Source organism: Macrobrachium nipponense, chromosome 6 (assembly GCF_015104395.2).
Source record: "Macrobrachium nipponense isolate FS-2020 chromosome 6, ASM1510439v2, whole genome shotgun sequence".
Classification (NCBI taxonomy): domain Eukaryota; kingdom Metazoa; phylum Arthropoda; class Malacostraca; order Decapoda; family Palaemonidae; genus Macrobrachium; species Macrobrachium nipponense.
Window position 1 is genome coordinate 52,615,591 of NC_061108.1, and position 13,044 is coordinate 52,628,634.

The following is a 13,044-nucleotide window of genomic DNA, read 5'->3' on the forward strand; positions in this document are numbered from 1 at the left end:
GCACTCCACTGTGCCTTAGTCAGAGTAGTTTCAGATAACACTTGGATGGAAGGGGCTGCTAAAAGTTCCTGAGTATCGAATGGAGCCATTTTTCTCAAATACAATTCTTACAATAAAATGCAAAAACAAATGTATGGCACTCTTCTACATAATATATTCCTAATACCACCAGTATAAGCTAGAGTGATAATGTAAATTGTTTCCTCCCCGGTTTCTCGGGATCATTGATATTTGGTACATAAAGTGCCGAATATCCCGGGTCTCTGGGCACCAATAATACTTGTGGGAAGTGGCCTAGATTATCTGGATCTGGACACCATTAATACTTGGTGCACGAAGTAGCCAAAGATCTGTGTCTGGACAACATTAATATTTGTTAACCCAAATTGCTAAGTATCTGGTTATTTCACTTATCATTTGTACTTGTTAGCACAAGAGACCATTTTATTCCTGGGTCTGGGACACCCTTTGTACTTAGGGCACAGTTTGTTCAAGTACCTGGTTATTACTTACCTCACTACAGCCAGACACCTGACCCTTCATCACAATACTAAACGACTGAATACTCTAAAGGTAATAGTGATCCCTTATAGAACTGAACCGTCAAGAAAACAATCAGTCTAAGTTCATTCAAAATAGATGTGAGGTAATCTTAATTAAAGGGCATCACTCCTTATACAATTTCAAGTCTAAGTATTTCCCTGATTCTGATTTATTTGTGGGGAAACGGCACAATTATCATTCTATATTTCTACCTAAACGAAAATAAAATATAATACTGGTGATATAATAAAATGCTCATATAAATTTTAAATACAAATATTTCTAAATTCAAAATTTATAAGTGAAATTCACAATCTCAGGGAAATTGTTATTACTTGAAAACAAAAGTTTAATTAATTCTTGAATAATTTCAAGCAACATTAAATCAAAGTTTATCAAGAAAATGAATTAAATTAAATTATAAAGCAATAATTACATTTGAAAATTTAAAATTAAATAATTAAATGCAAATTAAATTTGCAAGTGTTAGATTCAAACAATTACAATAGAATATTATTCAAACTAATTAAACAAAATAAAGACAATGCAAAAAAACATAATGCATAATATGAAAACAATTAAAGCATTGACAATACAAACATTAAGCATATGAAATGAACATGTCAAAAGAACAAAGGAAAAGAAAAATTGCATAAAATTTATAATTTTATCCACATGTAAAATAAAACCTCGAAGTGCACTTCAAAACATTTGAAAAATACCTGTCTATGCAGTTGCAACTCCAATCAAAAGCCAAGGCCTGTTACAATTTCAACCTCTTCAATATTTTTGTGGGCGCCTTCACAAAATTAATATAAATAAACACTATGTTCAGATTCCACAAATAACACATATATTACTAAGAATTATATATGAATGAGTGACCACCTTATTATAAACGTGAATTATGTTACAGTAATCTCGAGTGAGCGAGTGTGAGAGAGAGGAGATTTTGAGAGAGAGAGAGATTTGAGAGCAATGCTACACTCTTCAAACGCATGCCACTACGTCTCAAAAGCGAATGAATGTTTCATATACGTAACTCATGCGTATCAGCGGGACTGGGTGTAGTTGAGCGTACCACGTCTGAGATGGGAAAACATATTACGTCATCTCTATAGGGATATCGAGTAGGCCTACTGGCTGACGGTTCGCATAGTTCTATGAACAAGATGCCCTTATTGTTTCGTTACAGGCCCACGATCGGGATGATAAAAAAATGAGCTTAGCTAAGAAATTCTCAAGATGTGAAAAACAACCCTCTTCAAAGGCTTATGAGCTTCCACTCTTTCTCTCTGTCTTACATATGTTGCAAAATGAAAAGTTACACTACTTAACATATGTTATCTTTAAATGTGGGAATCTGACACAAAATCATACATTTCATAACATGATACACAGGTGAGGTGAATTAATTATATTACCAAAATTATAATTGCATTACAAAACTTACATTATAAGATTTATATATATATATATTATATATATATACTATATATATATATTATATATATATATATATACATACATAATTATACATAATATATACATATTATATATATATATATATATATATATATATATATATATATATATATAATATGCTTTATTTCAGCTCAGGGCCATATACATGGAATATACAAAATGCAGACAGTAACATCACCAATCTAGATACATGAGACAACATGATAAAAAAAAGAAAAATAATAATCGGCACTTATCCACAAAATAGCTGAGGTAGCATACAAGCTAGTAATCATAATACTGGTAATAACAGTAATAATATTGGTGAGAGAAAAAAATATGCATTGAGAGTAATAACAGTTATGCACATATATATAACTTAAATTTCAACTAGAGACCTTAGATGGTTACAATAGTCAGGTCCAGAGGGCTAAATAAATAAAAAATTGAATGTAAACAAAACTTTAACTTGATAGTAATCACAGTAATAATGAAAAATTAAAAATATCAGCAATATATGTAATAAAGACAAAATCTGCAGATGACATCTTGCCAATACAGAGATTAGGTCCTTTAGGGGACAAAGGCCTCATTTTCCCATCTTTCCCACAATTTAGATCTTCTTCTTACTTCACCTCCTTAGGATGCTTTGTATGACAAGTTGCTGCTGTTTCTCACTCGGGTTACCAGACTGTACATTGAATCGCTAACAATGATTTTTAAAATGTCCAGGTGGTTTTTCTATGAACATCTGTGTGGCAGAGTGGTAGCGGGGAGTGTTTGTGAGGCGTCCCAGAATGTCATTGTGCACGACAGTAATGCATCTCATGGTCTCTCGGGTATAGTTCGTCAGAGGGAACACCCGTAGATACTGTAGCAGTACGAGCGGAAGAGCAGCAGTTTCACGTCTCGGTGACAGAAGACAAACCTCCTTGCAATCATGTTGGCAGTTGCAACATCGTTACGATGCCTCTGTTCAATGTCTGTCGTATCTTTTAGGTCGTCGGTGATAATGTGACCCAAATACGGAAATTCGTGCACAAATTCCAGCTGATGGTTTCTGAGGAAAATTTGTGGTCCTGCAATATGCTTAAGCGATCTCGGGAGCAGCGACATGCACTGGGTCTTGGTTTCATTGTAGATTATATCAAATTCCTCTGCATATGGCGGCAAGTGTCGATGAGTCGTTGGAGACCTTGCACTGATGGGGAAATCAGAACCATATCGTCGGCGTAACAGAGATTATATAGTTGTTTCATTGACAGTGCATCCGATTGTGGGAGTGAGTTCAGTTTGACATTCAAGGCATCTGTGTACGTATTAAACAGGTAATGGAGAGAGAATGCTCCCTTGCCGAAGCCCGTTTATGGAGCTGAAGGTGTAGATAATACGTTACCCCAGCCCCATTTGACACAGAATTGCTGTGTGGAGAACCAGCAATGTTTAAAATGCCAATTAGATACAGGGTGTGCCCCTTTTATGCAGCTTCAGGAAGAGCTTCAGGTAGTTTACTCTGTCAAAAAATGTTTTTCTCTTTTCACATCTACAAAACAAAGGCAAAATAGGAGAGGCTGATGATAGGTAGAAGTTCTGCAATTCTTTCAGTAAGTAGATCCAGGTGTCGGTTGAGTGGTTTGCTTTAAACCCGAATTGGTTGTCAGTGGTGTGTAGAAAGGGGAGAAGTCTCACTAGAAGTATCTTCGATGCGATCATTGTGATTGCAATCGGCGGTAGTTGCCAGGGTCAGCTGCACCCTTTAGCTTGTTTTTTGATTATTGTATCAAGTGAACTAAGAGTAGGGAGTCTGGAAGAAACGGTGAATTATGCACGCATTGAATAGGGCAGCTAGCAAAATGTAAATTATCAGATGGCAGAATTTGAAGGCCTCTGCAGGAAGACCATCACAGCGGGCAATTTATTATTAGGTAGACTGTTTATGGCATTGTTGATTGTTACCTGGCATAATACGGTCTGCAAAATGAAATTGAATGTTGTCAGTAAGGAGGTTATCTACATCCCTTCGGGAATCTTGATCATTTATGCAATTCAGGATATTGTTGAAGTGATCGCCCCACATACTTGCAATAGCTTCGTCTCCCGACTGCTTCCCCTACTCTCTGTGATAGCTTTTTAGTTTATGGATTTAAGGACTGGATATCTTTCCAAAGATGAGAATAATCACCAGATTCTAAGTTTCTAGACATTGCATCGGCTCTTAGTTGTTTTTCATTTAACCTGCCGTACTTAATAGCAAGTTGAACTGCACTCTCGCCTGTCTCATTAGCAATGCAGTGTGCCCTTCCCAGGGACTGCCATTTTGCCTCCACAGAAAAACATTTCTCGTGAGTATGTATACAGATCTTTAACCGAGTCATTCCATCCAGGTATATTACGAGAATTACCTTGACAAAATCTATAGGCAGTCCTGCCCGAAGCAAGCATAGCAAAGTATTATGTTCGAATAGAATTCATTCAGATCCCTCCTGTGGTGGTCATTTCTACAATTTGTGTTAGTACAAAGTAAGGCATCTGCCGGTTGAACTATTGACAGCAACCTGGTTTCCGTGGTCGCCCTAAAGTATCTGGTTTTCTGTTGGTTTTTTAAATACCCAGTTTACCGCTGGTGGGCGATCAGTTTCGGGAGGGTTCACGGTAGGGAGGGATGGGGTACTGAATGACACCTGTAATGGGATGTGATCGTAGCCCGTTGCAAGATCATAGCGAATATTGCAAGTCATAATAGAATCATGAAGTTGTGGAGTTGTGATGAAGTGGTCCAGCCAGGAGGTTGTAATAGTGTCCGCTCTGTTATGTACATATGAATAGGAGGAGGGAGGGAGGAGCATTACATCGCTAATTTGGAGAGCATGATTTTGAAAGAAGCAAGTAAGTTTCATTCTAAAATTGTTTTGTGGGGTGAGAATTAAGGTCCCCGATTATACAAATATGATCAGCAGGAGAATCATGAATAATACTGTGTAACTCCCCTAGGATCATGCAGTAATGATCAAAATTATCATTATTTTCCCATGGGATATAAACATTAATGATTAGGATTTTAGAGTTCCTACTGTCACTTGAAGCCCCAGCAATCTGTCACTCCTGTAGGTCATCACCTTTATCATATTGTCTAACGATTTGTGCCACAGGAAAGAAAGACCCCCTTTCGGGCGACCAGCTATGATTTGATCTGTAACTTGCATCGATGAAGTCGAGAAGGTTCTGAAGGCTTCATAGAATTGAATCGCAGATGGCAAGGTCATATGGCCAGAGGAGCGTTTCTTGTAATGCAATGATGCCTGAAGTTTTTGCAGAACATGTTTAGGAGAGGAATGTTCCGCTTGAGGCCAAAAATATTCCAAGAGATATGTTTAATGTATTCATGGCTACTCAAGAAGATGGAAGATGAATGTGCTGATCATTTGGGTGGATGGGGGGTTAGCCAGGGGGAGTGGGCAATCACTCGCCGTGGGGGTTTGACTGGCACTTGCGGTGGAAATGACCCTGGTTGGAGTGTCAGTAAGTTCCCCTTGGGTGGTTGATCCAGATTATTTTATATCTTGAAACTAATATATTAGGACCGAAATTCTCGCCTTTAAGAACGTTGAGGTGTTGAAATAGGCACTTTATGTTTACTTCTGCATGGGTTGGGCCTCGTGATCCCAAATACGTAAATGGAAAATATTAGAGGGAAAAAATGGAAATAGAGCGCTTCTGACTTACCTTAGATACTTGTAAAAGGTTGTAAAAGGAAGGGTCAAGGTCGCCAGGAAACTCAGCTGACTAATTTACATTATTTATTTACAAGAGGCCGTTGAATGGCCTGGGATAAGGCAAGGCAACTTGGTCGCACATGGACCATTCCTATCTCTCACAATAAGGGTTTAGCTGGCCAAAATCAGATATTAATTCAATGTTGGTTTCCAAAATTGATGGTAAGGAAGCACTTGCGTGCGAGGAGACATGGCATGTGACTCAGCAAATCTGGAAAAATGTGTTCCCAGATGAACACCACATCAAGTCTTCTTGCACAATTTTACAGTTACTCACTTTTATCTAACACATGGGGGAGGGACTCTAGTGTTTAAATGAAATATTCAATGAAGACATGGTATGTCTGGGATGATCACAAAAGGTGACATGTGGCCACAAGGCAAGGAAAGGAACAAAGGATGTTCATTTGAGAATTAGGAGTTTGAATTGAAAAATGTGGAAGAGTTTACTTGACTTGGAGGAAAAGAACTGGCAATATGACTGTATCTCAAGACGTACCTGGATGCCTTATGTAAGTGGACCTTTGTAGAATATGGCGTCGGCTTTGTCTGAGGTCGGGGACACTAGTAACCCCTTTGTAGGCCTAATAGCAGGCTGGCTTGGACATCTGTCCAAGGTCACAGACTGGAGTGGGACTGAGGCTGTCGTCGGGCATGAAGCTTGGGTGTTGGGGGCAGCTTCTCCCACCCTGTTGGCAGGCCATCCTGGGAACAGAGCATATCGCCAGCGAGAGGTTCACAGGATAAAAGATCTTAAGAGTAAGCCTAAGAAGTACCTAGCAGCTACACACTTCCTTTTGGGATACGTCCCTAAGGTTTACAGGGGTCTTTATTTCCCCCCAGCTACTATGGAAATTTCAATCTCTGGCCTGCCTTGTGTTTCCCTCCTAAAGTCAGCTAATTAGGAGAAAAATGGCTACTCTTCTAACATGAATAATGAAAATAAATGCTGGGTAAACAAGGGGATCAAAAAAAACATAATATCTCCCCTGTTGAGAAGGCATTCACTCCCTTTTGGGCGTGAAGGCCTCGGATACATAAGTTGATCATCTCGACTACCCTGTTTCCTACTCTAACTGAGGTTTTAGAGCAGCGATACGGCTAACTACAATGGCCTACCTAACTTATAAGTGGAGATGCTAAGTGTACTATTTACTGAATTAATGTAGTCTAGCCTAGTGAGAACTACTGGTCATCTGTAACGACAGTCTACTCTACCCCTATGTAAGGTTACTTTGAATTTCTACTTGCTACTACCCAAATGGCCCTGGTACTAAATTATTAGCCTAACCTACTCATTACAACTAATTAGAGACGCAATTATTCCAGAGTGTGGTACGCACAGCAGAGGTTTATCAACCTGAATTGTTAGAATACATAAGATGAATAAATGATGTGTGAGGGTGATGAGTGATTAGTAGGGTACCAGGATGAAAATATAATGAGGTAATTATGACAATTACGTGAGGGCTAGTGACATAAATTCTAGGGGGTTAGAGAGTTAGTCTACTGGCAGAGATCAGGCTGGCTACCTTCTCTGGGTAGGTGCCAGGATTACTCTGCAAATTAATGTGACATTGTGCCTAGGGCACAGGTGCCATGGAGAGCATGTGGCCCTTTGGTTAGTGTTAATTTGCGTCCCTTCTTCTTCTTATTCCTCCATGGCCTGGCTACACCAGTCCGAGGAGTAGGACAGAGGCACCAACTGTGGGCCAGCCAGAAACGCTGTCAGGAGCAGAGGTTAGGGTGTGGTAGCCCTAGGGACTACAGGCGAACAACCCTACTTCGGTATCTGCAGCAACCGTTGTAGAGGTGGAACCTACTGCAGGGGAGGCCCTCACTTCGGGTGCTGCGACAGCTGTCATAAGGGTAAGACTCCAGACTGACTCCTGGTCGGGCAGTTCCTGGTCGTCCAGAGGAGGTGTAAAGGTGAGGTCTGCCGGAGGTTCATCCTCGGCTGACAGAGGTGATGTTGAAGAAGACTCGTGGACTGGATCTGGGCAATGGGGTGTGTTTAGCTCCATGCCTTTTGGAGGATCTCCGGTAGGAGTATCCTTGAAAAAGGTAAGTTTCGGGCGCCGACACTAACTTGGGGCCAGGAGCAGAGGTCAAGGTTTGGTGGTGGCTCTACATCCAGGCTGGACGGAGCTTGGCACTGCCCAGTGCTGCCAAGTGGCACTGGCAGAGAGTTGCGGTCAGATGGACCTGTGACGGGTACCAGATGTGCAATACCTCTCAGCATGCCCGTGGTGATGGAAGACAGAGGCTCTTGTCTATTGCGGAAGGCTAAGCCTTGTGGAGAATGGACAGTGTCCGCTGCTGGTAGCTTGCTAGGACACCTAAGCCAATTGGTGGAGTCCCCTATTACCTTGCAGGTTTTGCAGTGGAACTGGGAATGATCAATCTCCCTCCTTGGTAGTGGGGGAGACTGTTGGTGGCCATACTTCCGGGAGGAAGTAGGTCTTTGATGGCTCCTTGCTTTGGAGTAGTTTGTCGTGGGGTTAGGACCCCTAGGTTATTTTAAAGGAGAGGGAGACTTCATGTCTTACCCTAGAAGGAGGTCATAACCTCCTGGAATGTAGCTTGCAACTGCAAGGGTACAAACTTTCGAAAAGTAAGGTCATGTGAATCTCAATTTGCCTGTTGGAAGGATCAACTTGATGTGGTTGATACCTTCAATGGTGATGAGTTGACTTCTGTTAACCTTAGAACCGTGAGGGATTCGATCTTCCCCATATCAGGGAGATTTGAGCGCCAGAGTCGTCAAAGGCTCTGACTTGGCTTGGCAGGATAATGGACTTTGGAAGGGTGCGAGGGTTATAGGGCCCTTAGCAGGGGGGATTAGTGAAGATGAATGTGTAACAGCCATTGCGATGGCGGGAATATTGTGATTCTTTGCGCACCCTCTGTAGTTTGCGGACGTGTGACCCTTGCGGCCACAGTCCCGGCAGAACTTGTTCCAGAACTTCTTTTCCTTGGCACTGGATGATAAGGCCGAAATGGCACCACAGGTTGCGAATCTGCTGGGGTCACCAAGGCTGCAGGGTGCTCTGGCACAGGTGAAGAGTCCTCTCTAGCAGTGATTTGATGTGAGGAGGTTAGGAATCCTCCTTTGAATCACCATCGGAAACAAGTCCAGGGCTAACTGGTGGGTCACCTACTTCCGAAATGGAGGAGGCAGGCAGTGAAATGGTAAGAGGCTGGCAGGATGCGGCAGGATGTGAGACACAGTGTGTACGGCTGGAAGCTTGCCGAGTGATTTCTTCATCTATGAGAGCTAGCTCATGCTTTCTCTCTTCTTCACTTGCCTTCCTTTCTGCTTCTCTTTCCTTCCTCTCTGCTTCTTTCTCTTTTCTCTCTGCTCTCTGACTTTTCTCCAGTTTTCTCTTTTTCATCTTGCTGGTGCACGGCATCCTGCTGCCACCTTCACCACTGGCCGAGGGCTGGTCCAGTGTAACCGGCCTCCTTGCCCAGAGTCAGAGGGTTCGGAGCCTCTCTAGCTCTATGGCAAAGATGTTGTGGGAAGCAGGGTAAGACATTTCCCTTAGGCTATACAGTAGAGGCTTGGATAAATTTGGAAATGATGGCCAGGAATAGTACTGGATGGAATGGGCATGCCTACTTGGTAACGTGGCACTCACCTAGAAATGGGTTCTGCAATTTGGTATGTGTCTGAGAAGACTGGGTGCTCTGTGGCACTTGGGAAGTGTCCCGTAAATGGGTGGCACTTCAGAATGGCACCTTCTAATGAGGTGAGAAATATAATGGAGTTTGCCGGTTAGAGGTCATACTAATGGGCATTCCTAACTCGGGGATACACAATGGAATGGGCAACCTGTAGGTCCAATACAGGTGCACAGCACTTATGGAGGCGTTCCTTGGCAGCACTATTAGAGTGCTGATGTAGCGGCACTTATGGAGGCGTTCCTTGGTTGGGTGTATCCGGGATAGCAGATACACTAATGATATGGGTGTTCCGTAAGAATGGTATCGCAGGTAAATAGCTACCTGTACGTTCTGTACAGGTGCAGAAGCACTTATGGAGGCGTTCCTTTGAAAGCACTTAGGGCTGGCATTGCGGCACTTTATGGAGGCGTTCCTTGGACACTGCTGGGATAGCAGCACTTATGGAGGCGTTCGTTTGTACAGCACTAGTAGAGTGCTGGAAATGGGTGTTCCGTAATGGCGGATGCGCGGGTAAATGGCTACCTGTACGGCCATGTACAGGTGCAATGGCACTTATGGGGGCATTCCTTGGACAGCACTGGTTGCGTGCTGGTATTGCAGCACTTATGGAGGCGTTCCTTGGACAGCACTAATAGAGTGCTGGTAACATGGCACTTATGGAGGCGTTCCTTGGGCAGCACTAGTAGTGCTGGTATTGCGGCACTTGAGGAGGCTTTCCTTGATTGCACTGGTAGCATGCTGGTGTGTCCCGTCAGACAACACTAAATGTAGTATACTCAAATATACTGAAATGAAATGACACTCTGTCGTGGCAAAGTGTAATGGCGGAGTAGTGAAAGTAAAAGGGGGAGCACTTCAGCAGTGTCGCGAATTAGTGGCACTGTAAAATGGTAAGGCCTGTGGTGCACTGGTGGTGGCCAGTCCTAGATGGTAGTGGCTTCCTTGTATGGAAGTAAGGCGGTTGCGTTGTACACTGTGTAGTTTGTGTTGTGGTATATGCAAGTCTTTTGTGATAAAAAATGGAAAAGACCACTCGGGCAACAAGAGGTAAAGGTAATTTGAAATGCTTAGTCCTTGGCTGAAGTACTCGTTGCAAGACTGCAATGGACACAGGCACGTATCACGCTTAGTGTAAAATAGAAGACACAAGAGACTCAAATAATGTTAATGTTGCATGCTTAAGTAATAGACGTAGTACTCTTGGCTTTTGAATAATAGGTTCCCTCTCTCTCTCTCTCTCTCTCTCTCTCTCTCTCTCTCTGAGAGTGTAAAAATGATATATGACGAACTCCTTGTATTTATTTGAATTATGATTTTAGTTTTAATATGATGCAACTTGCGTTGAATGATTTCCTTACGTTAAAGTTTAATGGAAGAATTGCTTTTGGATAAGTTATATGTAAATAGAACGCATTAGCGATGAACGATTTTTACGTTACTTGTAAATGTTTAGCGTTATATGATGATTTACAATGACGCGTTTACGTTAACAATTCTTTTATGTTAATTTACGTTTAAAATTGATATCTACTTTACGTAAGGTAAACTGGCTCCCTGTGACAAGTGAAATGACTGTAAGTATGTTGAAAAAATGTTAGCAAAACATTTGTAAATGGAAAGGTTACGTTAAGTACGAAATTAAAATTAAACTTTCGCTCAGCGAGCGAGTGAGCGATGCTAAGTGAAACGTGCCGGTGAACGAACAGAGGACAATGTCTTTGAAACAGCAGATTCTGTAAATGCAAAAGTGATTTACAACACGAAATTCTAATTTCTTATTCAAGGCGACATAACATACATTTGTCTGGCAGAATGATAGATACTAGTATGGTGATTGATAGTTCGTTATGTTAAAACATCAAGACTTACGTTACTTTACCCAAATCGTTGAGATAAAGCTTTAAGGGGTGAATATGGCCGTTGAATGGCCTGGGATAAGGCAAGGCAACTGGTCGCATGTGGACCATTCCTATCTCTAACAATAAGGGAAAGCTGGCCAGAATCAGATACTAATTCGATGCTGGTTTCCAAAAGTGATGGTAAGGAAGCGCTTGCGTGCGAGGAGACATGACACGTGACTCAGCAAATCTGGAAAAATGTGTTCCCAGATTAACACCACATAAGATAAAGACTTCTTGCACTATTTTACAGTTACTCACTTTTTATCTAACACACTGGGGGAGAATCTCTAGTGTTTAAATGAAATATTCAATGAAGACTTGGTTCGTCTGGGACGATCACAAAGATGGCATGCAGCCACGAGGCAAGGAAAGGAACAAAGGGATGCTCATTCTAGAATTAGGAGTTCAAATTGAAAAATGTGGAAGAGTTTACTTGACTTGGGAGGAAAAGAATTGGCAATATGACTGTATCTCAAGACGTACCTGGATGCCTTATGTAAGTGGACCTTTGTAGAATATGACGTCGGCTTTTGTCTGAGGTCGGGGACACCTAGTAGCCCCTTTGTAGGCCTAATGGCAGGCCGGCTTGGACATCTGTCCAAGGTCACGGACTGGAGTGGACTGAGGCTGTCGTCGGGGGCAGCTTCTCCCACCCTGTTGGCAAGTCATCGTGGAACAGAGCATATCGCCAGTGAGAGCTTCACAGGCTAGAAAATCTTAAGAAGTAAGCCTAAGAAGTACCTAGCTAGCTACACATTCCTTTTGGGTATACATCCCTAAGGCTTACTAGGAGTCTTTATATGGCCCCCTCACCCAGCAACTACGGAAATTCCGATCTCTGGCATGCCTTGTGTTTCCCTCCTAAAGTCAGCTAATTAGGAGAAAAATGGCTACTCTTCTAGCAATTGAATAATCAAAATAAACGCTGGGTAGAAAAGTGGATAAAAAACGTAATAATATATATATACATATATATATATATATATATATATATATATATATATATATATATATATATATATGTATATATATATATATATGTATATATATATATATATATATATATATATATATATAATAGTACATATATATTATATGTACTATTTGTGTGATAGTATATCATATGTGTGTATATATATATATATATATATATATATATATATATATATATATATATACTATATATATATATATATATATATCTATACACACGCACATAGACACACACACACACACCTCTCTCTCTCTCTCTCTCTCTCTCTCTCTCTCTCTCTCTCTATATATATATATATATATATATATATATATATATATATATATATATATATATATATATAGAGGTGTGTGTGTGTGTGTGTCTATGTGCGTGTGTATAGATATATATATATATATATATATATATATATATATATATATATATATATATATATATATAGAGGTGTGTGTGTGTGTGTGTCTATGTGCGTGTGTATAGATATATATATATATATATATATATATATATATATATATATATATATATATATATGTATATACAGGTAATATATTTTAACACACAAATAGTACATATAATATATATATATATATATATATATATATATAATGTAATGAACTGCTCTCATTCCCTCCTTGAAATTGTAGTCTAATATTTTTCCAAATGGTCTTGACTGGAGGGA